Genomic DNA, 26,695 nt, shown 5'->3' on the forward strand with positions numbered 1-26,695 from the left:
TGTAATTTGTAATGGTTATATCTTAATGATCATTTCAAATTGATCTTTTCCAAAATTTATTCAGGCTTAAAACATCCTGATAGACTACTGCTGTTGCTGCATTTCCAGATTTTTCTTCATGTGTCTATTACTTTTGATATACCAATAGAAACCATATCATTACAGACGAGTCTGAACATCCATGGAAACCTCAGGGGAAAAGGAGCAGTGAGGAGCAGTTGGAGCATTAAGGCTTATGGCAGCAGGGAGTGGAAGCAGAGAGAAAAAGGAAGGATCAGTGGTACAGATGATGGTGTTATGAGACAGTCTAGGAGAAGAAGAAAGAATTTTACTTTGAATAAACTGCCCATGTTGTTCTAAATTCAGCAAAGAGGCAATTATAATTTTGTAAAAGGGTTTTTAAAAATTTTTTCCAAGTTGTATTTCATTTCATCATTCAGTATGCAATTAATGTGTATTTATTATATCACCTGGGTCTGTTGAAGACATTGGAGATAAATTGGTAAAAACAAAATGTATTTAAAAATATCTTCCCTTATGGAGTTTGTATTCTGGTCTATAAACTTGGTATGTGGTAGAATAATTACTAATACAATGCATGTAAAATACTCAGTAATGTGCAAAATGTAAATGTTAATTTCTCAAGAAATGTAATATTTTTATTTTTGGAGAATGGATACCATTAGTACTATATAAGAAAGCAAAAAACTTAAACTATCTGATAAAAATTTCCATTTAACATTTTAAAAAAATGCTTTAAAATTGAAGTTAAAGTTTGTACACAGTAGCAGATGTGGAGAAAATGCAACCCATATACACTGTTGGCGGGGATGTAGACTGATGCTGCCACTGTAGAAAACAGTAGTAGGAAAGTTTCCCAAAAAACTAAAAACAGAGCTGCTTATGACCAAAGAATTTCATTCCTGGGCATATATCCGAAAAACCCAAAAACACTAATTTGAAAAGATACAGGTATCCCAATATTTACAGCAGCATTATTTACAATTGACAAGATGTGGAAGGAACCTCAGTGTCCATCAACTGATGATACTGTGTACATATACACATGGTGGTATACTACTCAGCCATAAAAAAGAAGGAAATTTTGCCATTTGCAGCAACATGGATGAACTTGGAGAGCATTATGCTAAGTGAAATAAATCAAAGATAAATACAGTATGATATCACTTATATGTGAAATCTAAAAAATATGACAAGATTCCCTCCTCCAGGGGATCTTCTCGACCCAGGGATGGAAACCATGTCTCCTGTGTCCGCTATATTGCAGGCGGATTCCTTACCACAGAACCACCAGGGAAGCCCATGACAAGCTAGTAAATTAAAAACAAAACAAAACAAAAAAGCAGAATCACAGATATAGAGAATAATGTAGTGATGACCAGTGGGAAGAGGTTACCAGAGGAGGAGGGGCAAAAAAGGGGTAGAGGGAAAGATGAGTTATTATGGGATCATATGAAATAATTTGTGTGAAACTTTTGAAAATCATTAAGTACTATAGAGTTTATAGAATCATTCCATTAAAAAGTTTACATACAATAAAATGTATAGCCCTTAAGTGTTTATTAAGATGTGTTTTGGCATATGTATGTACTGTGTAACTAATAACCAAATCAGGATATAGAAAATTTCCATCACAAGTGGGTTTCCTTATGATCACTTCCTATCAAACTCTTTTCTGCATAGGCAATCTATATTTTTATCTCTCATAAATTAATCTGGCATATTTCTAAACCTCATAAAAGTGATATTATATAGTGTGTAGTCTGAAGCTTGTATTTTCAAGGAGGTAAACTTTTTTGTATTTTTTTCCTAAAAACATAAGGTTTTAAAAGCTTTAAGTGGAGTGAAAGTTGCTCAATCATGTCCAGCTCTTTGCAACCCTATGGACTATAAAGTCCAGGGAATTTTCCAGACCAGAATACTGGAGTGGGTAGCCTTTCCCTTCTCCTAAAAGCTTTAAATTTACATATAATTTATCTCAAAATAACTTCTGTATGTGAAGTAAGAATTTGCATGTTCCATTGAACTGTCTTCACACCTCTGTTGAAAACCTGTTGATTATATACACGTGTATTTACTATTATCTGCTATGTGCAGATTTCTCTGTTCCATTGTTTTATTTGTAAACCCTATGTCAATAACATTTTGTATTGAATAATAGAGGCATATAAAAATCTTGAAATCAGACAGTGTATGTCATCCAATTTTATGATTGCTTTTCTAAATTGTTCTGACTAATCTAGGTACTTTCCAATTTCTGGAGTAATTTGAGAACTGGTCAGTCAATTTGTATCAAAGTGGCTGCTGGGATTCTTACAAAGGTTGTTTTGAATCTCTAGAATAATTTCAGAAAGACAAACATGTAAAAAACATTGATCTTCCAAACCATGAACATGATTTACCTTCCCATAGATTTTCCTTAATTTCATAAATGTTTTAATTTTCAGTATAGAGAAATTGCATGCTTTTCACTAAATATATTCATAAGACTTTATGATTTTAATGTTTTGAAGATGGTATTTTGTTTTAATATTTCAATTGCTTGTTACTATTATATACAATTGCATTATTACATATTGACTGTGTATCCTGTGAAATGTAAATATTTAATATTTATAATATTTGATGCCTTCGAAGTGTGGTGCTGGAGAGAACTCTGGAGAGTCCCTTTGAGAACAAGGAAATCAAACCAGTCAATTTTAAGGGACATCAACCCTGAATACTAATTGGAAGGACTGATGCTGGGAAAGATTGAGGGCAGAAGGAGAAGAGGGCATCAGAGGTTGAGATGGCTTCATGCCATCACCGATGGAATGGACACGAACTTGGGCAAACTTCGAGAGAGTGTGAGGGACAAGGAGGCCTAGCATGCTTCAGTCCATGGGGTCGCAGAGTTGGACGTGACTGGGCAACTAAACAACAGCAGCAATAATATTTGTATACACCTTTCAGGATTTTTCACATATCCAATCATGTCTTGTGTGAATAAAGAACGCTTTCCTAGTTTCTTTTCAGCTTTTGATTAAATTTTCCTTTTATATTTTTGCCTGATTACATTGGCAAGATCACAAGACCACCAGTAAAATGCTAAATAAGATCACAAGACCTCACATCTATGTTTCAAATTTCAGGGGAAAAGGATCAGTATTTTGTCATTAAATATGACATTAGCTTTAGGTTTTTCAGAAATATACTTCATCGGATTGAGAACTTCCTCATCTCTTCTCATTTTATTGTGTGATTGATATTTATTACATAGATTCTAAAAGATTGCCAAGTGATATATCCACAAAGACTGTATTCATATCTTATTTTTCCTGTATTAATGTTGCAACTTAGACTTATTACTCTTTAAATGTTAGCCCAACCCTGAATTCCATTAATAAGATCCAATTGGTCATGATGAGCTATGCTTTTTATTACTGGATTCAATTTGCTAACATTTTTTGAGGATTTTTAAAAATTTTGCTTGTGTTTCACCGAATCGTTAGATATACAAGTTAATATATTTCACAAAAGTTAGCAAATTTTGATCATTTTTTCCTTTGAATATTTTTTGCCCTGTCTTTTCTCTCCACTCCTTTGAGAACCACAATTAGTCAATTATCTTGCTTGCTTGATATTTTCCTACATTTCCATTTAACTTTTTTCACTATTTTTGAATCTTCAATTTAGATAATTTCCATTGATCTGTCATAAATTTTACTGATTCATTTTTCCCCCATGTCTAAAATGTCACTTAGCTATGTAATGAATTTTCTTCATGTATTACATTTTTTGTATTTGTATTTCCATTTGCATTTTAAATATCTATTTCTTTGCAGTTTTACCAACTGTTCCTTAATATGTATATATATTTAACTCTTTAAACATATTTTAATGGTTGTATTAATTCAATACCTATCTCATCTAGCCTCTGCTTTCACCCACTGCTTTTGCTACTAATTATGTAGCAAGTTTCTGTTTTCTTAGAAAGCTAATTTTTATTTAATCCTACATATTGTGAATGTCACCTTGAATGGAAGAGTCCTAAAGTTTGAAAGTCTCCTTTCTGCCTCTCAGGCAATCTCTTTTTCTCTCTCCAATCCTAACAAATCCAGGCAGCCTGAATACAGAGAGCCTCTCTTTTCTTAGGGAACTTACTTTAGAAAATTTGTAGTTAACAGTTCTCTCTCTGTCTATTTGAGATGTAAATCTCTTTAAGTAGCCTCTTGTCAAGTTTATACCCTAGGATTGTTTTTCTTAAGGAACTGGGAGGCATTCTTGTGATATGGAGTCATCAAGATGGGCCCCTAACCAACCCCTAGACTCTGGGAAGGCAGGAGTTCAATGGGCTTAGGTGGGTCAGAGCCTCACTCCAAAATGTAAACTCCTTTCCTATGAAGATAAGAAAATGTTTACTTTTTATTGGGGAAGGGTCAGTTAACCAACACAGTTGGTCTTTATTCCCTGAGTTTCTTAAAATTCTCTAACCTTTCATTTCAGTAGAGTTCAGACTGCTCTATCTGAGCTCTACTCTGAGCTCTATCCCCCATAGTAATAGCCTAGAATGAAGTCTTCTTTACCCGTTTAACTTCTATTGTTGTTGTTCAGTCACTAAGTTGTATCAGACCTCTGTGACCTCATGGACTGCAGCATGCCAGGCTCTTCTGTCCTCTTCTACCTCCCAAAGTTTGCTCAAATCCGTGTCCATTGAGTCCGTGATGCTATCTAACAATCTCATCCTCTGCTGCCTGCTTCTCCATTGGTGTCTTCAATCTTTCCTAGCATTGAGGTCTTTTCCAATGAATCTGTCCTTTGCACTAGGTGTCCAAAATATTGGAACTTCAGCATGAGTCCTTCCAGTGAATATTCAGGGTTGATTTTCCTTGAGGATTGACTGATTTGTGCTCCCTGAAGTCCAAGGGACTCTCAGGAGTCTTGTCCAGCACCACAATTCAAAATCATCAAATCTTTGGCACTCAACCATCTTTACGGTCCAACTCTCACATCCGTAATCACAACTGGAAAAACCATAGCTTTGACTACATGGAACTTTGTCAGCAAAGTGATATCCCTGGCATAATTATAATCCCTCAAGGCCTGAAGATAGTAACATTTTAGAGAGTTAACCTCTAGATTCTTTTTTATCTAAAATCCAAATTTCAACTATGTGGTTAATACTCTTAACTAGTAGATTGATTGTCACCAAACTAGGTCTATTCAAGTAGCTAGGTGTGCTGCAGTCCATGGGGTTGCAAAGAGTTGGGCACGACTGAGCAACTGACCTGAACTGAATAAGAGACTATGCAAATAGAAAATAAACTTGGCAAGAGCCTATAAATTCAGTATTTCCTTCTTTAACAACTTGCATTAACCTCAAAAATTCCTTTCTATTTTTCATCTATATATACCTTTTCAATAGAAATCTTGTAGTAAAATGACATTACATTATTCCAATAAGAGTATTATTAAAACTATGCATAAAAACTTTGCATTAATAGATTTTTAAAAATAGATATGTATAATTAAAGAAAATATAACTTAACAAAAGTTGATGACATTTTCTGAACATAATTCTTTGATGTTTGTATTTCATATTATTCAATATTGCACAATATTAACAGCATACATATTAATTTTTCTCTGAATATAGAAAACATTTAACAGCAGTTACAAGAATTAAATTGTTAGAAATTTTATTGTTTTAAAGTCAGGTATCCTTCAGAAAAAAAATACATGCAAAGCTTAATGAAGATAAATCTACATTGTGATTTATTATTAGTAATACTGTTAAAGCCATAATCTTATTTTTAGCCCTTGGAATTACTTTCTTCTAAGGAAAACATTAGTTAAAGGATATTATAACTTTTGAGAGTTATTTTTTCATATGACTCATATTTAGCTTTAAACTGAAATAACTTTAGAAACTTTCAACATTCTTAATATTCTTAGTTAGCATCAGCATCAGCTTTTAGAGCACATGAAATTCTTCCCAACCTATTGTTTAATTTAATTGATCTTAAGCAAATCAATTTTATCTCTCAAGTTGACTGAAATAAAAATTATCTGTATTTTCCATCTCCCTATGGGCAAACAATTCAATAGCAAGACTAGACATAAGAAAGAAAGAAGCATGAGATTAAGGAATCTAGCTTGACACACATGAGAAGAAGATGAATTTTCTCTTTCACTCTTCAATCACTCCTACCAGTTCTCAGTTCTCTATCCCACAGTCACTAAAGATGAAAGTGAGAAATAACTATTATTCTATAAACAACCAAAAAAATCCTCTTGGGTAAAAGTTCTTGAATATCATTTCTGGGCTAAGATAGAAATTCTAATACTCTCACTCATCTGCCTTCTATCTTGCCTTCTGATAGTAACACAGATTGTAATTCTGTTATCCTTTCAAAGATGAAGCCTGAAAACTTAGGCTCAACTTTCTCAGAAACCCTTTTCGCTCTCCATTTACCTGCCCATTAATCACCAAGTCCCATGCATTACAGATATTCTATTTGAATCTAGGATTTTATACACAGATAAATACATTCAGATAACAATAGCAGTTGGTTTATCTTAGGTGTCTCTACCTTTCTTCAATAGATATTTCCTAGTCAAGTTGTGGTGCTCATTTCTACCTTCAAAATATATCTCTTCTAAATGTCTAGATTCACCCTGGGGCAAACACTGATTTGCAGATATACTGTTCAGCAGCTTTCTTTCCCTGGTAATAAAGTTCAGAATTTCAGTAAACAGAATTGTCAGTAATAAACCAGTGAACTCTAAAGAACTGTGATGTGAGATGTCAGGCTCTGTCTTGTTCCCCAGGGTTGGGAGCTTTCCTGTCCTGAAAGTGGCACCATCTAACACTCACCCATAAACTCAACTTTAGTCTAGGTCCAGGAACACTCTAGGCATTGGTTCTCATGGATTTCTTGAGTTCTAGATCACTAGCATCCAACTAGGAATCAATAAAGTCACCTAAAAGCATTTAAAAATATTTTCAATATTTCAAAATACCTAATGTAAAATTATCATTTTCTATAAAGCATCATTTACATACAGGCTAAATAGTGTCAAATGCCTTTGTGTTTAATTAGAATTATATCAATCATGTGTGCTTCCATATTACCTCAGATTTTACTCTAGAGTAATACTTATTTTGGTTTTGAATGTTTACTTAGTTACTTTGTCTCTCTCAAGATCATATGGTACCGAACCTAGTTCCTTCATTTGACAGAGAGTTGACACGTGATATATTCTAGATCTTGTGCTAGGCACTGGGAATAAAGAAATAAGAGTCTCCCTGTTTGTTCTTATGCTTCTAATGTGATTAGAGAGGGAGGTCAGCCAATAATATGGTGTGAAGTGGTAAGTATATCAGCACAGCTTTATTAGAACATAGAAGACACAGAATAAGCCAAGAGATTGGGATTAGCATATGGCAATATGCCCCTTTGCTTCCATTGTCTTTGTAAGAAAAAATTCCACAATTATTTCTAATCTTTAACTTGGTCTTTAACTCCTTGTCTCTTCAACATCTCCCCCATATCTTCTACTAGTTTCTTTTGCTATTCATATCCTACTCCCAGAGGAGGTGACCCAGACAAGAGCTTCTTCTTAAGTGACTTTATTTGTGCACCTGTTAAAGTGAGTCCTGTAGATGTGATCTTAGTCATTTTCTTTGCCCAAGTTCGAATTCTTTCAGGGATTATCCTCAGATCCATATTTAGTCCTTGAAAGTTTTAGCATCTGTGTGACTTAAGTGTTAATAAACCAGGTAACTTTTCAGAGTTTTGGTCTTCTCAAAAGAGGGAAAAAATTTTATGCTACCTCCTAGCATTTCCATCTGGAGAAGGCAATGGCACCCCACTCCAGTACTCTTGGCTGGAAAATCTCATGGACAGAGGAGCCTGGTAGGCTGCAGTCCATGGGGTCGCAAAGAGTCAGACATGACTGAGCGACTTCACTTTCACTTTTCACTTTTATGCATTGGAGAAGGAAATGGCAACCCACTCCAGTGTTCTTGCCTGGAGAATCCCAGGGGTGGGGTCGCACAGAGTCAGACACGACTTGAAGTGACTTAGCAGCAGTAGCAGTAGCATTTCCATCAAAGAAAGATACTAATTGCTTCTCTAAATTCAAAGACTGTAGCCCTAGAATTCCCATTCCAATATGGCTAGTATAAAGATGAAGAAAATAAAGTAAGAATAGTCATCTCATTTGTATATCCACTAAATCATCCTTTTCTAGCAAGCACAGGTTTTCCTCAAATGAAATACTGTTTCATCAAACTACCTATGAAATCACATTACAAATATTCTCATCTATTCTACCCAAGGATACAGGGTATTATATTAAATTTCTTATAATATAGTTCTTTTGTTATCACAGTTTTTGAATACAGAGGATATATATCATTGAACAAGACAGAATCATTGAAAAGCAAGTACAGCCATTCTGTGACAGGAGGAAAAATATCACTATGACATTGTTATACCACAGCCAAAGATTTAAAAAAATGGGACAGTAGAAACTTTAATGATTGATTAATTTATTGGATTTTACTTTCATCACCTAATTGATACTTGATATTTTAGTATCAACTCATATTGCAGATAGCTATATGAAATTAAATGGTTATAAAAAAAGAAAAAGAAAGGCACTTATGGCTTTTCAGTGAGTTTATTGTTTTTTATAAATTGCAACAAAAGTTTCTCTCAGGGACTGTATCTCTAAGAGAAAGCATTTAATGGTGTGTTCTGTGAATTCAACTTGACATCGTTCCCCATGGACTTTGGGGTATGACATCTTCTTTACTAGCTCAATAGCTAAACTCCTGAAACATTAGCTTCCTATTAGCTTCCTGTGCTGAAGGATACAAGAACTGGTGGCTGGAGGATATCTTTCTAATTTACTCAAGATTTCCTCATAACTTTGCCTTTCTGGTTTTTGGCATCAGTGATCTAAATTGACAGATCGATTGGGGGGCAGACATGCACTTGTCAGGTTCTTTCCAAAAGCGAGTCAGAGACCTACTGCTCCTTCCCAAGAGCTGTTGCTGCTCTGCCTGTTCGAGGCCATCTCCACTAGAATTTGCTGCCATAGATCGATGGGTTCACAGATACGGGGCAAAATGACTGCTTGGTGATAAAGTTATGCCAGTACCATAAAGCAATACAAGGAAATAAACACCTCTTTTGTCACTCAGTAGTTTTAAATCTCACAGTGAATAGAAATAGTCAATAATACCACACTGTGTTATTTCACTGCTATAGGTAATAGTTATGTCATTATTCTCTAAAATCCAAAGAACAACCGTCATAGGAGTTTATGTTTGGGACATCCTTGGTTGTCCAGAGGTTAAAAATCTGTCTTTTAAGGCAGGGGATATGGGTTTGATACCCAGTTGGGGAACTAAGATCCCACATGCCTTGGAGCAACTAAGCCTGCATGCTGCAACTACTGATCTAAAGCCACAACTGGAGAGTCTATTCAATGCAACGAAAAGTCCACATGATGCAATGAATATCCTGCATGCCCTAACCAACACCCGATGCAGCCAAATAAGTAAATAAATAGTTTATGTTTAATGGTCCTTCAGCACAGATGAATTAAAAGAAACTAGCATATCAATTTGAAAACGCATGGAATTGCTTCTCGGCCTTTTGGCTAAGATCAAGTGAAAATGAACTGAGACACTGATCACGTCTTATTCAAAAGTTATATGCAACAATATTCACATATCTCATATATGGAATCGGATTGTATAATATGCGCTTAACAAGGGCTTTTGCCCATCCAAATGAAAGTTAAAAGTGAAAGAGAACCACAGATGCAGTTTGAAAATGAGAGAAGATTATGTGGTGATAAAATGTTTAGAGCAAGTTTCAAGTTTCTTCATCTCTGTGCCTAAAATCAAATCCCCATCATCCGTCTACTGGACTATCCTAAATAGCTTTTCTATTTTCATTATGTGCCCATGAAATCTACTCCCCAAAGGAGATCAGTCCTGGGTGTTCATTGGAAGGACTAATGTTGAAGCTGAAGCTCCAATACTTTGGCCACCTGATGCAAAGAGCTGACTCATTGGAAAAGACCCTGATGCTGGGAAAGATTGAGGGCAGGAGGAGAAGTGGATGACAGAGGATGAGATGGTTGGATGGCATCACCGACTCAATGGACATGGGTTTGGGTGGACTCCAGGAGTTGGTGATGGACAGGGAGGCCTGGCGTGCTGCAGTTCATGGGGTCGCAAAGAGTCGGACACAACTGAGTGACTGAACTGAACTGAATCCACTCCCCTTCCACGGGTCTGAGTAATCTTTGAAAAAAATTAATTAGGCTATGTTGCATCCCTTAAGTTCTGGTTGCATTCCACAGAGTGTCCCACTCTTGGGCTCCAGGCTCTATATCTTCTTCTCTTGTGTGATGTCATTTCTGACTACTCTTCCAATTATCTCTATAGTTTAGACAAACTGAATTTCTCTGTTTCTGTAACTCTTCAAGCTCTCTCTCATTCCTGTCTTTGCATTTCCTGTATTCTTAGCCATAGGCCATTTCCCTTCTGGATTGTGTTTGTCATTCTCTGTTAAGATCAAATCACCAGAAAGACCTTCCCCCAGAAACATCCATTTCTTCCCCCAGAACATCCAGTTCTTATATTATCCTGTTTTATTTTCTTCAGAAAACTCGTTACTTTCTGATTTTTATTTCTGGTCCATCTCCACCTACCTTTTGAATGTTTCATGAGGGTAGAGACCTGGTCTGTCTCATTCATTGCTTTACTCCTAGTGTCTAGGGTAATATTTGAAATATAATACATGCACAATGAATATTTGCTAAATAATAGATATAAGTTTCTTTCCTTTGGATCCAATAATCTGATTCTAACATTAGGTCAAATTGTATCATGTTGATAGGGACTGAGCAGCGTAAGCAAATAGCTCAGAAGTCCCACTAGGGGGTTGTAACCAGAGAAAAAACCTTAAGGGGCTATGGGAAACCAAAGTAAGTGAATGATCATTCAAGAAAGCAATGGGAAAATCCTGAAACAATGTGGGCTTGCTTGGCTTATAAAGCAGGGCAAGTCACTTAGCATCAAAGTCAGACAGGCTTGCCTAAAAACAAAACCAAGCTAACTTGCTTAGCAAAAAAACCATACAATGCAGCCGTAAGTCATGCCTCAAGACAATATAACAATAGTGGATAAATAAGGCCTATACCTTGTCCAATGATTTCAACAAGTTAATGACCCCAATGACATGCTCTCTGCACATATAAAACAATAATTCAGGGAAAGGCAACGTTCCAAAGAGAAAGACGCTCATTATACAAAGGCCTCAAATAATTTTTTCAAACCTCCCCTGCCCAACATGTAGGAGGAGTTAATGATGGAAGACTGGAAGAACAAGGAAGGAGGTGGTCTTCTCACCCTTTCCTCTTTCCCTTTGGTTATAAAAATGTAACCCACTAAGTACCTGGGGCAGCACAATGCTCACCTGCCCATTTGCAAGACTTATGAACATCCTATTCTAATAAACCACTTTTCTATCATTTTGTCTCTCACTGAATTTCTGCACTGACACATAAAAAACAGAGCTCCTTGGAGCCACCAAAATATCACTTAGTAGTTTCAGTATCAGTTTCTTGTGGATTCTAGTCTCAGATTCTATGGCCTCAAAGGGTCTTCATGATTTACCTTTAATTTCCTAAGCCTGGAAGAACTCCACATTAGATTTCATTATGGAGTATGGATTGTTTTCTATGAGAATGCTATAATTTACAAGATCTCCCCTGGATCATGCATTCTGGAGTAAATTAGGGTATATATATCTTTCAGATTAAAAGAGGATGTATGGTTGCTTTTGAACTGTAGTGTTGGAGAAGGCTCTTGAGAATCCCTTGGACAGCAAGGAGATCCAAACATTCCATCCTAGAGGAAATCAGTCCTGAATATTCATTGGAAGGACTGATGGTGAAGCTGAAACTCCAATACTTTGGCCACATGATAAGAAGAACTGATTCGTTAGAAAAGACCCTGATGCTCGGAAAGACTGAAGAAGGAAGGTGAAGGGGATGACAGAGGATGAGATGGTTGGATGGCATCACTGACTCAATGGACATGAGTTTGAGTAAGCTTCGGGAGTTGGTGATGGACAGGGGAGCCTGGCGTGCTGCAGTCCATGGGGTTGCAAAGAGTTGGACACGACTGAGCGACTGAACGGAACTGAACTGATTCTCTCCCAAACCCCGTCTGCCATCCAGGCTGGTGCATAACACTGAGCAGAGTCCCATGTACTATTCAGTAGGTTTTTGTTGGTAATCCATTTCAAATGTAGCAGTGTGCACATGACCTTCCCTAAGTCCTTAACTATCCCTTCTCCCTGGCAACCATGAGCTTGTTTTCTCAGTCTGTGAGCCTCTCTCTGTGTTGTAAGTTCATGTGTATCATTTTTAGGTTTCTTTCTTTTTTTTCTTTAATCAGTTTCTGGTACTTTCTATCATATCATAATGAAAAAAAGCAAGATCTTTCAACAATAAATGGGGTAACTTTGCATCCTCCATCTTGTTCAACAATACACACACACACACACACACATAAGTTAGAAACAGGAATTCTCAAAGAAACTCTGCTCTTGTACACATCACACAGTGCAATCCACAGTATAAAAATCCAAAATATAAGCTGTCTGAAAAAGGAAAATAAGAAATGTGAGAAAAAACATTTATCTTTTTTAAAAGAGAATCAGCTTTAAGTAAAATTATAGATCAGAGAGAACTGAAAATATATTTTAAAATCAGGTGCGGTACTTCAAATGTATCCCTTTGTGCAGATAAGACAACCAAATTTCCAGGTTTTTAAACTAAACAATGAGCTTTGGTTAACTGAAAATCAAATTGAAACAAAGTTCTCAAGTAGAACTAAATTTAATTACACTCTCTTCTCCATCAAAAGTGACAGATTTTTCTATTATACTTTCCTGACACTGAATAAAATAAGAAAATAATGGCTTTTATTGTTACATTGTTTTCTTGCAAAGTCTGTTTCTATCCATCTAAATTATACCTTTATATTTGTATGGCAGTCAAAGTTTGAATAACAGGCTTGAGTTAATTATGGAACACTATTAAAAAAATCTCAGGTAGAAGATGAATTGTACTTAATTTTAATCTCTTCAGAAATAATTAAACCCAAAATGAACTTTCAAAGTTTAGGAATTATATAATCTTTATTATTGCTTTCTTACCTCCTAGTTTCTGTTGTTATCATCATTGCTATTGTTTTCTCAAATCTCCATACACCATAGTGGACATGTGCATTTTTCAAATGACTATTGCAACTTGTGTCACCAGTCATTAAGTTGAGTAAAAGTGCTTCTAATAGTCTCCAATTTTAAAAAAAACATATAATTTTAAATACAAATTTACTATACAAATTTGTAGGTACTCACTGAATTAAATTTTGGAGAGCGGAAGAAAATGAAACAAAATCAGCTGCATGTAATAACAGATATTTGTGATTTTATAATGTGCAATATTTTCCCCATAGTTACTGGAGATGTAATGCCATCATATGAGGAATACACAGTCATTAGGAGAAAGCAAAGAAGTTTGTACAATATGATAATTGCTATGGTAGAAGCAAGTACAAGGAGTACTTCCTGGAATTTAAATTGAGGTTTAAAAAATGATTAAAATTTATATAGTTCTTGGGACTTCCCTGGTGGTCCAGTGGCCAAGACTCTGCACTTCCAGTGCAGGGGGCCCAGGTTCAATCCCTGGTCAGAGAACTAAGATCCCTCATGCCACACAGCACAGTCAATAATAATAAATACAAATTAAGAAAACAATACATTATTTTTTAAAAGTTAGATAATTCTCATATCAGGACAACAGAACTTTCAAAGACCTTAAGGTTTGATATATTTGAGGAGTAAGGAAAGAATTCCATATGGCTGGAATACAGTTTATGAGGAGTCCTTTCTGAGGATCTGTATTTACTGGTGAGGAAATACCTGATAATAACTCAATTCTGGTAAAAGTTTTATCACTACCTCCTTAAGCCTCCAACATTTCCTCTCTCCTTTTCACTTGATATCCTTGTTCTTTTCGTCATTGAGCAAATAGGAGAAATTGGATAAGAACATTTTAGATTTCTTAGATTTCATCTTAGATTTCACCTCAATGTAAATTATCAAGTCTGTTAACCTACCTACACACTCAACCACATATCTGTCCTTTCTCCTGTTAAAAAGAAAAAGAAAGGATCATGTGCCTAAAACCAATTCCTCTATCTAATGGCCTGGATTTCAGCCCTTTATGCGTACTCCTGGGTATACATTTTCCAACTGGCTTCACTCTTTCTCTCTCTTATGGATGATTTTTTTTCTCTACTGTACTGCTCATATTGGAATATAAAGTTATGTAATGGTTCCCACCTCAAAAAAGAACCTCTTCTGACTCCACAATACAGTCTACCTAGTAAGTTCTCCACTACACTCTTCTAAATATTAACATGTCCTGTGCTCCTAAAGCCTCAATAGAAGATTTAGTAAATATTCCTCCTTTTTAATAGCAGCTTTCCATTTAGAGTCAGGCACAAGTATTCTCAGGATAAAATAACTGATATTTCAAGTGACTTATCCCCTCATGTAAATGAATTCTTGATAGGTTCAATATGGCAGTTCTGTTATTATGCATCAGATTTCAGTATTTTAACATATAGAATAGAATTTCAAATTTTGGTCCTTGCTAAATAAAGTTATGATCATAGAATATTATGCTGATAGTTTTTACTTAGCATTACATAATTAGCATCTTTCATGAATCTGTATTTTAATGTACTGCTCATAATTGTAATAGTTTGGAATCTGTGTTTGAGAGAATTCAGGGCAAAAATAGGAGTATCTGACTCAAATAAACCTTTCTTCTGATGTGTTAACATTATTTTGTGAGTATGGTAGGGGGAAAATAAAATAATAAATGTTTTGGCATTACTATTCCATAATGGAGTTAAATGATGTGGTAGCACAGCAGGAAACATGAGCCAGAATCTTTCCTCATCTTGGTATTAGACTAGAACTTGATGTTCTCAGTTTCTGAGTCATGACTTTAATGTTCTCCATGTACCTATTCCTTCAAGTACAATAACATGTTGTTTCAGTAGATCTTATGCATGACCTCCTTGTACAGCTTGTTCACGTCAACAAATATTTATTGAACTACATTATGCATCAAGCACTACATTAGATGTTGCAGGTACAAAGGAAGAATAAGATAGAGGCCCTTCATATGGCTCGTTTTCTCTTGAAACTGTGTATCCACATCCATCTTTTCTATCTACTGACTTTTTTGCAGACAAGGAAAACAATCTCATAGAAAAGGAGAATAAAACCAGAAGGAATCAATTAAATATTCCTTAGGGAAACTCATTTGACTAGAAAAAACAGGAAGATCAAAAAAGATCAATAGCCTAAAATTTTACCTGAGTGCACCATTATTTATCAGCAGATGATTTTAAGATGTCTTTTTATGTATATTTTATACCAAATCTAAAATGCATGCAACAAATCTAAAATGTATGCAATAAATGCATTCTTTAGAAAAATGTTTATTTAAACCAATGGAATAAATATCTTTAGCCTGAAGTAACAAGAGCCCTTTGAATCCCTAAAGAGAGTTTCTGGAGCTTTCTATTAATCAGGGGAAACATATAAATCAATACTGATGGAGGTGGGGTCGGGAGGGGAGAGACAAGAGTAAGCTCACGTTCAGAGGACTTGTCTGCACTTTAATATAGGGAACGTTGAACTTTCCTTTCGAAACAGAAGGAAGTAGGATTTGCGTTTTTGACACTGATTCCTCATGCCAATAAATCCTGTTTTCGGTTTATGTATATAAGACTCATATAAAACAAAACAAAACAAAAAAATAAAGTCAGCAAGGAACTGTTAGATGTAAATCATTACAATACTTATATATTCGCCACAGCTAGGAGAATTAATTCTTGTTAAGATCAGCAAAGTCAAACTAAACAAACAGAGCCTGTCAACTGACTAACTCCTCAGGGAACCAATCTCCACTAACTAGTGAATGCTATCAGGGATTATCAATGTGAACTTATGCTTTCTTATATCCAGGGGGATCATGAAACGTATAAAGATTTGGAAAGAGAAAAAATGAGCTGATGCTTTTCCTAATTTTGTTTCAGATACTCTAACTAGTATTGTTCATAAATCAATGACCAACCTGAATATTAATGACCAGAGATATTCAAATATACTGGAAAGCAAATGAAAAATAGTTATAAATTTTGGATAATCAATCATAATAGAGTTGTAACTTCTCACATAATGATAGAGGTACATGTGTTCACAAAATACAATCTAGATGACTTTAGGAATGCATATTTCTTAAAACATGAATTATAAGAATAATGAGTAAAAAGATATTATATTAATATAAAAATAAGATATTTTAATTAGCTATTTTTTGCTTCTTGGGAAAAATGGCTGTTATAGAAATCAGAAATTGTACTTTTGTTTCTAACATATTGGGAGAATATGTCAGAGCATTTAGGTATGTAAGTAGATGCAAACACACATAATTCAAAATCACACCAAAATTCAAATTGAGAATTAGAGACTAGTAATGGAGAATATAATGTGTGCATATGTGTTCTTTGTTCTAATTCTTAATTTAGGTTGGTTATATCACAAATTAATATAGCAAATGTTTTTCAGTAGGAGCCATAAGCTGGGTTAGGTCTCAGAGATAATGGAATGACTACCACATAGTTTTGGCCTGTAAGTATGGCTTCCCTGGTGGTCAGACAGTAAAGAATCTATCTGCAATGCGGGAGAACTGGATTTGATCCCTGGGTTGGCAAGATCCCCTGGAAGAGGGCATGGCAACCCACTCCAGTATTCTTGCCTGGAGAATCCCCACGGACAGAGGAGCCTGGAGCGCTACAGTCCATGGGGTCGCAGAGTTGGATACGACTGAGCGGCTAAGCCCAGCACAGCTTACAGCCTAATAATGATGCCAGAAAGCACACAGTCATATACAGCCATCTCTTGGCATCCAGTATCTGCGGGGGATTGGTTTCAGGTATCCCCTCCACCCCAAAGATACCCAAGTCTGCCAATGCTAAAATCCTTTATATAAACTGGTGTAGTATTTTCATATGACTATGCACCCCTCCTGTATACTTCAAAACATCTCTAGACTTACAATACCTAATACAATGTAAGTAGTTGCTGGTGAATGGCAAATCCAAGTTTTGCTTTTTGGAACTTTCTGTAATTTTTTTCCAAATATTTTTGATCTATAGCTGGTTAAATCCATGGAGGATGTGGAAAGTGAGGATAGAAAGGGCTAATTACAAAATTAAAAACAAAATGAGCATCATAAAAGAGGTTTTTAATAAAGAGTTGTTTTCCAGGATAAAGCAGAATAGACTTCTGTCAGGAACAGTCATGGTGAAAGTGAAAATCATAATTTAGTTTATAAGTAGGAAATAGTATTAGACTTAACTTCTATAAGCAAATTATCAGCTTATAATTTGTAAGAAAGCACAGTTTCAAAAAAGCACAATATGACCATGTAGAAGAATTTTCAAGATGAGCAATACAAAATATTGTCCTTATATATGGAATTTAAAAAGATGGTAATGATAACCCTATATGCAAAACAGAAAAAGAGACACAGATGTACAGAACAGACTTTGGGACTCTGGGAGAAGGCGAGGGTGGGATGTTCTGAGAGAACAACACTGAAACAAGTATACTATCAAGGGTGAAACAGATCACCAGCCCAGGTTGGATGCATGAGACAAGTGCTCAGGGCTGGTGCACTGGGACGACTCAGAGGGATCGGATGGGGAGGAAGGTGGGAGGGAGGATCGGGATGGGAACACATGTAAATCCATGGCTGATTCAAGTCAATGTATGGCAAAAACCACTACAATATTGTAAAGTAATTAGCCTCCAACTAATGAAAATAAATGAAAAAAAAAAAATAAAGAGAAGAAAGACTACTTCCTTTCTCTTACCTCCATCTCTGTCTATTCATGCCCTGACAAGTTCCCATGGGGAGAGAAGATGTTAATCTTATTGATCAGAATGTTAAACAGTTTAATTGCTCATTGTTAGGATGAAGGGCTTCCCAGGGGGTTCAGCTGTATAGAATCTGCCTACCAATGCAGGTAGATGTGGGTTCAATCCCTGGTTCAGGAAGATCCTCTGGGGAAGGAAATGGAAACCCACTCCAGTATTCTTGCTCTGGAAATCCCATGGACAGAGGAGCCTGGTGGATTACAGTCCATGGGTTCTCAAAGAGTCAGACACGACTTAGTAACTACACAACAAGATGGAAGCTCCTTGTGAGGGCAGGGATTTTTGTTGGTTGAATTTATTGATATGTGTTTAAACCCTAGAGCTGTACCTGGTATATAATAGGTGCTTATAAGTACGTATCGAACGAATGAAAAGGCACTGACAATGGCGGCTATGATGCATTTTTAACTGGTTGTTTACATCCATCAGACTGAGCGCTCTTTGAAGGTAGGAACTGTTTCTTAATTGACTTTTATAAACATATAGATATGTTGGGAAATGTTTAATATTTTGAAATGATTGGACTTCAGAAAAAAAAATATTAATGAGTAGCCCCGCAAGCTAAGTGAAAAGGGCAAATGTCTTGGCATTTCAAATAGAATAAATTTAAGTAAACAAGCTATCAAACATTTAAAGGGAGTCAAATAGGTTTTGACCTTTTCGATTTCATCCATCCTTTAACACAAAGGCATTATTAGAACTAAACTACAATGCTTATATAAATGAATTTCAGTTGAACTAGTTATCTTTGGGAGAAAATAAATATATCCAGTCAGTTGATCTAATTATATGGTAGAAAATAAGAATTTGCCACAAAGGTGAAGCTGATCATGCCAACATATTGCTATTTTGAGCAGGAAAAGACTTGAAAGCACAATAAGTTGCACTTTCATGTGTTTGTTTGGTAACACGCCAAGAGAAAAAAAAAATCTGAACAATACAAAAGGAATTTCACCTTTGCCATCTACAGGATGAAGCAAAGGATTTTGAAGAATTTCTTTCCCAGATTTGTAGCAAAGATGTCACTGAAAATGTGACCTTTAACAGATGACTACTTCAAACACTCTCCTTTTCTTACTTCCTAATACATGTGCCAAAAAGAAAAAGTAATTTCCATTACATTATGAATTGGTCATCCCTTCCCTTACTGCATTTTCCCAGGGTCAACATGATCCTGAGCAGTAATGGTTGCCTACAATAGTTGAGGTGGTAGAAAGACTTGCTCAAATAGAAATAAAATTATCTAAAAATTTATGCCTGAAGTTTAGTATCACTGATTGTTCTGGTAATCAGATAAAATGTGTTAGAAATCTATAGAGATTATAAATCAGATTTTAGCCACTAATAGAAATTTTCTAAAACATCCTCTTTAAGCAAATTAATTGCTTGATAAGTGACAAGGATGATATTTTCCACAATGTTGAAAAGAGAATGTTTCTGCCTCTAAGCAACTTTTAAGCTAAGAGAGATAATTTATCCTGAGGCAAGATCCATTAAAAATATTTTTATTTTTTGTATGTGTGAATTATCATATATGGGGAATACAAGCAAAACTATTGCTTTATCACATATGTGTACCTAATTGGTCAGTTGGACTTCCCAGATGGCTCACGGAAAGAATCTGCCTGCCAAGCAGGCAGATCTCTGGGTAAGGAAGATTCCCTGGAGAAGGACATGGCAACCCACTCCAGTATTCTTGCCTGGGAAATTTCATGGACAGAGGAGCCTGGCAGACTACAGTCCATGGGGTCACAAAAGAATTGGACATGACTTAGCGACTAAACAACAACAAATGTGGTGTAATCTTAGGAATTTTGCAAAACGAATGCCTTTGATGCTCAATGTGAATTAAACATATTTTAGAAATGAAGTGACATGTTGCAAAAAACATTTCTCCATAAGCCGCTTACATGCAAGTCTGTTTTCAAAGAGCTAAGTTTCTCTGATAAAGTTTCAGTCATTACCCTGCAAGCAACTAGGTATCTGGAAGCAAGCCAGGTGGTTAGTACTCAACATGTTTAAAGCAAAACCAATATCGTAGGCTGGCAGACACTCTGATGTTAATGGCACATTAGATTACGACTGAGACTTTTATTACAAGGACTCCAAAGGTGCAGCCTTTGATAGGTGACATTCTTACTGTGTTTCAGGAGTGGAAACTTTAATCTCCCTCTGAGTTGTTAGGTTTCACAGTTGTATCACCATAGTCTCAAAGGTTTGTTGGTGAATTCTCAGACAATTACTTTATGCTGTGACTAGAGTGAAGGGTGAATTAAGCAGACTTGATAATAGCAAAACAGAAGACTTATAATTTCATTTATTTTACATAGCTTTTTAAAATTATGATTAGGAATTCCCTTTCTAAGCATGTATTGTATGAGCATCTAACAATATTCATAAATTCTGTTTAAATAACTCAAGAACTGATTTTTTTTTTCTTGGGAACTATATATAATCTTTCATAATAAATTTCCTCTGTGAAATGAAATTCTCATAAGTATATATATAAATTATATATCTAGCTTATTTTTACTATCAAAATCAGTTAAAGACAACTCAGCTGTGTTATTGTTATTCCATTATAGTTTCAAGAGTTTTCGGTTTATTTTTTGATATATATAGGTTTATCAGAAATATTTTGTAATTGATTAAGTGCTCTTATCCAAAACTGGATATACTACAGTCAGTTGGTACTTGATAATCATTTACTTGCTAATCATTAAAAATAATATATGTCATCATGGTGGGACGAGTAAGAACACTAAGAAGCCATGGAAGTCTACTAAGATGAAAATTTCTTATTTGGTACACACAATTCACTCTGAAAAATCATCTAGTCTGCTATATTATAAAAATATGTAAATTTGTGAATTATGTACCTATTAAATATGTACATATATATATGAATTCTAAATAACATCTGAAAAAGATATATTTAAATAGAGTCATTTTAAATAGAAAGTGATATAAGCTCATCCTACTCTTGGAGGAGGTAATCAAGAAGACAGGTCTGCTGGTTGACCCAGGAGTGCACCAAATCAGAGGCGCCTCATCCCTACCCATCCTTGGAATGTGTGTTCTACATTCCTTTTGTAGCCTTGGGATCATAAAGTGGTTTGGAGATCATTTTGTTTTACTCTGATAATATTTTCCTACAAAAGTGCTTCATCTTTGAGAAGATTTATGGAAAAGACTCTAGTAGGTGTCTAAAAATTAAGATCGCATGAAAGAGGCAACAATGGACCTTTCAATTGCTCCCTCAAGGTTACCTACAATATGTCATGGGAAGTAATCCAAGATCTTTCCCTCTTTTCCCTCCCTGAGCAATAAATTAGGCCCATTTCATTGATGACATAACACATGAAGACTTGCCTCTGCTGCAGATCAGTTTGCAACTTAGCTAGAACATCTGAGAGGGAGAGGAAGGCTGATGAACTCCCAGAAAATTCAAGGTCCAGGCACAGCCAGAAGTTTGGGGAGTTGTTTAGATGGCTAATACATGCCCTGTTCTGGAATCTGTAATTGAGAAGATGCAATTCTATCCAACCCTTACAAATGTGAAAGAGACACAAGACTTTGTAATGATTTTGGGAGTTTTGAAAGATCTTTATTTCCCACTTGGCACAGAGCCTCCATTCCTTATATCACCTGGTAAAGAAAGTACACATATGGGACTGGGGATCAAAACAAGCTGACTCTAAGAAGGTGAAGCTACTAGTGAAAGTGAAAGTCGCTCAGTTGTGTCTGACTCTTTACGACCTCATGGACTGTAAAATGCCAAGTTTCTCTGTCCATGGAGTTCTCCAGGCAAGAATACTGGAGTGGGTAGCCTATCCCTTTCTCCAGGGAATCTTCTTGATCCAGCGATCGAACCAGGGTCTCCTGCATTGCAGGTGGATTCTTTACCAGCTGAGCTCTGAGCATCTCCTGCACAGGACTACCATCTGAATTTGATGTGTCTGTGATTCCAGAAGGTATGGGTTGTACACTATGACAGAGAAAACAGAAGGAGAGAGTACTCTTAAGACTTTGGTCTCAGCTCTGGTAGGGCACAACATCCCAATATATCCCCATAGAGCAACAGTTTCTATCAGTGGACACCGCATTTCTCCATATATCCTCTCACAAAGGGAAAGCCTAGCCTGGTAAGAACTTCCCTTCCTATCAAGGGGTGGTGGGTTGAAAATACATTCTGTGGACTGACCTGTGTCATGGCTTAAACTCCCCCTTTGACTAAGTGGCCCACTGGCTGCACAGGAGTACTTTGTCCACCAGCCCTCTGTCTCTAAAACTGCAGGTGCCTCCAGGCTCTGAAGAGTATGCATGTCCTCCAAGAGCCCCCACCCCTATTCCAGGGCAGTCTCTGTGGCCTTCAGACATGGAGCAGGGGAAATTCCTATTGAAGCCTGGTGTATAGATGCCTGGGAAAAAAAGGAATCGCCACAGCCAATGGGCTGAACTCAGTGGTTTGGCTGGTAATCACTCATAAGCCCTGGCTGTTAATCCTCTGCACTGAGAGTTGAGCTATTCTAAAAGGGTTAACCCTATGGTTTAGACAATGCAAAGCAGAAGGGTGGAAGATCATGAATGAGCCCTCTGGGGTCAAGGAATGTAGAAAGACATTTGGGTTCACCTCCAAGAGCCTGAGGCAGCCTTCACTGTCTTCCACTTTCCCACTTATAAAGCACTGATACCCCCTGGCAATCAGGGAACTTCTGCCCCACCTGAAAATGAACCCTGGTGATTGACACATGAGTACCGCAGACAGAGCACTTGAGGAGTGTCCACTGTAGTGCCTCCAGAGGGTAGTGTATTGCCAAGGATGCCAGATTATTCTTCAGACACAGTTTCTTGGTTAATGCAGTAACAGCATGTTCTGTGTGTTCCAAACACCGCCCAAGATAACTGCCAATGGAGTCTCGTGCCGTTCACTGGAGTCCCCCTCTGATGAGGGATTGGCAAGTTGAATATCTTGGCCTCTTTCCTCTGAGTGAGTGTTCTAAATAGGCCCTGGTTTGCATGGACACTGTATCTAGCCTAACCCAAAGTTTCCCCTATTGCCACACAGACCTTGCTACACCATTAGAAGACTAGAAGAGCTGAGTACCATGTATAGAAAGCCTCATCAAATAGATAGCAATCCGGGGTCATAGTTCAAAGGTCATAATATGCAAAATTGGGCAGAACAGGATGTGAAAGTTCCATTTCCTCTATAATTTGCAAGCAGCAGGGTTAATGGAAAGCAAAGTAGAATATTAAAGCAGTAGATTAAATTACTAACAAGTAAAACCACTTTGGCTGGGTGGACTAATGTACTGCTCCAGGCTTTAACACCTTTGAATGGTCAACCAGTGGGACTTGTTGCCCCACATACCAGACTGGAGACCCAGGCCAATATATCCAATGCTACAAAGGTAGAGAAACCATGCAAAAAAACAGCCTCTGCCCTTATTCTTACCATGGATCAATGCATTATGCCGTTGAGACCACCAAGCTCCATCATACCTGAGAAAGACATTATCCACTAAAATTTATGAGATGTCACATCGGGGCAGGTAAGTTATATTGCACCCCTGAGTGAAAAGAAACAACTCAGTATTTACTGCTGTAAGTCAGACCTCTTAAAATGCATTATACCAGAAATGGAACATGTGTTATTGAAAGAGGGGAGAAAATGGGAGACCTGGTCTGGCATATTCCACCCCCAGTCTATCATCTCACACCAACAGCATGGCCTCCACTGGCCAGCATGCACAACATGCCAACCAGGTCAAGTTCCTAAAGCCGCCAACCTCCTTCTCTTCCAGGCCAGGTGGTCACATTCTGTTTTCCACGGGTACAATCATTTGGACACTGTCTTTGTCTCCTCCATGGCCTAGTGGACATTTACAGCACACATAGAAACCTTTACTAAATTCCCTCAGTAAGCCTCAAGTGATAGCCAACAAAACCTGTCGATACTGAACACTAAAACGTCTCTAATAAAAAAGCTTTCCTCCAAAGTGAAACAGCCTTGCACGTTATTACTACCCTGCAAGGAGGCACCTGCACCATTATCCAAAGAGAACGTTGTGTGTTCATGCCTAATCAGTTGGCCAATGTGTCATCTTTATTAAATCACATAAAAACACAAGTAAATGCCTTGAGTGATCTGACCAACACCTTAGTAAATCAGTGTTTTGGATCATGGGACTCTTGGTTAAAAAAAAAATTACTTGTTTTGAAAATCATTATCTGAATGTGTTTTCTCTTACATGTGTCCATACAGTTGCTGCGGCATCTGTCTCCAAAACAGCAAGATAGCACCCCGAGCTGAGCCACCTCCATGCTAGTTAAACCCCAGGCTGACAGTTCAGGGCACACTTCATGCCAGGGGGCCATATAAAATTGTAAAAGTTGGTCACGAAGGGGTAAAATGCTGGAGAAGGTAATCAAGAGGACATGCCTGCCAGTTCCCTCTCAAGCTGGACCCAGACAATCAGACTCCTTCTCTCCTCACCCCTGGCCTTGGAGTGTGCATTCACTTTTCTCTCCCACACTAGAAGCTGCCCAAGATGCAGCTTTGAGAGAATCATAATGTCGATACCATTCGAGTGAGATTTGTGACATTTATGCACATGCATGCAAGAACTCATTTGCTCAGTCCAGCTCTTTGTGACCCCGTGAACTATAACCCGTCAGGCTCCTCTGTTCATGGAATTTTCCAGGCACAAATACTGGAGTGCATTGCCATTTCCTACTCCAGGGGATCTTCCCAACTCAGGGATAAAACCCTTGTCTCCTGGGACTCCTGCATTGGCAGGCAGATTCTTCACCACTGAGCCACCTGGAAAGCCCAGTCAAATCTTCTACATAAACTTTTAAGATTCCCTTGCTTATTAAGTAAGTAAGTTCCCTTGCTTATTAAAACTGCCACCTACCAATACAGAGTGATCTGCCTCTTCCTTCAGTCTCTCTTAGCCCTTTGTGTATGAGGGCTAATTTCAAAATCAACAGTTACGTTGATATAGAAGCATCATTTGGGGGAAAAGTTATAAGCAAAGAAAACTAAGGATGTGAATTGATTTTCCAAAAGTGATAGGCAACTCAAGATTAATAGAGCCAGTCCTTTAACCATGCCATGTGGATGCTTTCTGAAGAATGACTGTATGCCTAACGCTGCATTTTGCATGCACACTTGAGGGAAACTTTCCATCAAGTATGAATCACTCTGCTGAGTCAGCATGCTGTAGTGGTTTAAGTATCATTCTAAATGCAAAATAGGTACCAATCTGTGTCTGGTAAACAGTATATGTAAGCATAAGTCCCAGTTTGCGCTGACAGTTCTTGGGTACATAAGTCAGAATTCTTGACAAATACATACATCAGTCCAGAGTTCTTGGCCGACACCAGTTGTCCCCTCTACTTAATTCCCTTTCCTTCTCCCTTCACATTAGTTGCTTGAGTTTTGTCTCCCCCAATTTACTTCTAATTCGTTCCTAAACCCATACTGATTTGCATTCTTCCCTCACTGCTCCACTAAATCTGCTATTCCCAAGGTCACCAATGACCTCCTTTTTGCTAAAACTGATGGACACTTGTCAATTTGTTATTTTTTCCCCTCACATTAACTAGTACTATATTGACACTATTGCCTCCTCCCACCTTCATGAAATATTCTTTCTCTTAACTCCTTTTATATTACTTTTATTTTAGATTTTTTTTGTCTCATTCTTTGATCTATTTATTTCCTTCTGCCTTTCCTAAGTGTTGTTATTTTTCAAAGACCAGTCCTTAACTCTTTTCTGCTTAAAAAAGGCTCTTCTCACGTCACTGTGATATTTCACCAATTTTCACAGGTTTATTTATATCCTTATGATTCCCAGGACAGCTCTTTCTCATGAACTTCAGTTCACTTGAATAATGCATATTCTTTTGATCCTTCTTGCTCAAATTCATCTCCTTCTCTTCCCCATGCCACAAGTCACATGCCACAGAGGTCCAGGCCATATTATCTATTTCCTCAATAACCCTTAACATGCACTTGACTGACATCTCTGTTCTAAAGGTGTCTACTTTCATTTCATTAACAGAGAATCAAACAGGACTTTTTCCCCCTAAAATATAAACATATATTGGTCACTCCTTTAATAAAGCTGAGACTCTGGTGACTTCCTCCTCCATATGAGGACATATGAACAACACAAAGTTCATACAAGGCGTTATGAGATTCATTTTTGTAATATTCCCTCTGCTCCTCCCCAGCTTCTCCAGTTGCACCTTTTCCCTGACCCCTTGTTTCCAGGCTCTGTCACTGAACTGTATGATGTACTGGCAGAAGACTGCAAACTCCTTAGTTGGGAAACCATCTCTAGCAACTATTTATCAGGATAATCACAACTTCTTAGAATCATGGCTACAGAATAGATTTGCTCATATTATACTGCCCACTCCTGTTGCTTCTAGCAATCAACTTTCAGGTTCTTTCATGCTGAAAAATTTGAGATAGTCTTCGGCCAACATGTTGCATAGCAAAGTAATACAAAGGTCTGAACACATAGAAGATGCTTGAGGCTATCTGAAAAGAATAATCC

General features: G+C 37.0%; 1 protein-coding gene and 1 non-coding gene across 6 annotated transcripts in view; one reads left to right on the plus strand and one right to left on the minus strand.

The window, feature by feature from the left end:
• MGAT4C (MGAT4 family member C) overlaps nt 1-26,695 on the minus strand; it is a 769,379-nt gene that overhangs the window by 193,019 nt on the left and 549,665 nt on the right. The window lies entirely within an intron of this gene.
• TRNAG-UCC lies at nt 13,724-13,796 on the plus strand. Its single transcript has one exon. It is a non-coding gene; the product is annotated as a tRNA-Gly (tRNA).

The sequence above is a fragment of the Cervus elaphus genome, chromosome 3 (genome assembly GCF_910594005.1).
Source record: "Cervus elaphus chromosome 3, mCerEla1.1, whole genome shotgun sequence".
NCBI classification, from domain to species: Eukaryota; Metazoa; Chordata; class Mammalia; order Artiodactyla; family Cervidae; genus Cervus; species Cervus elaphus.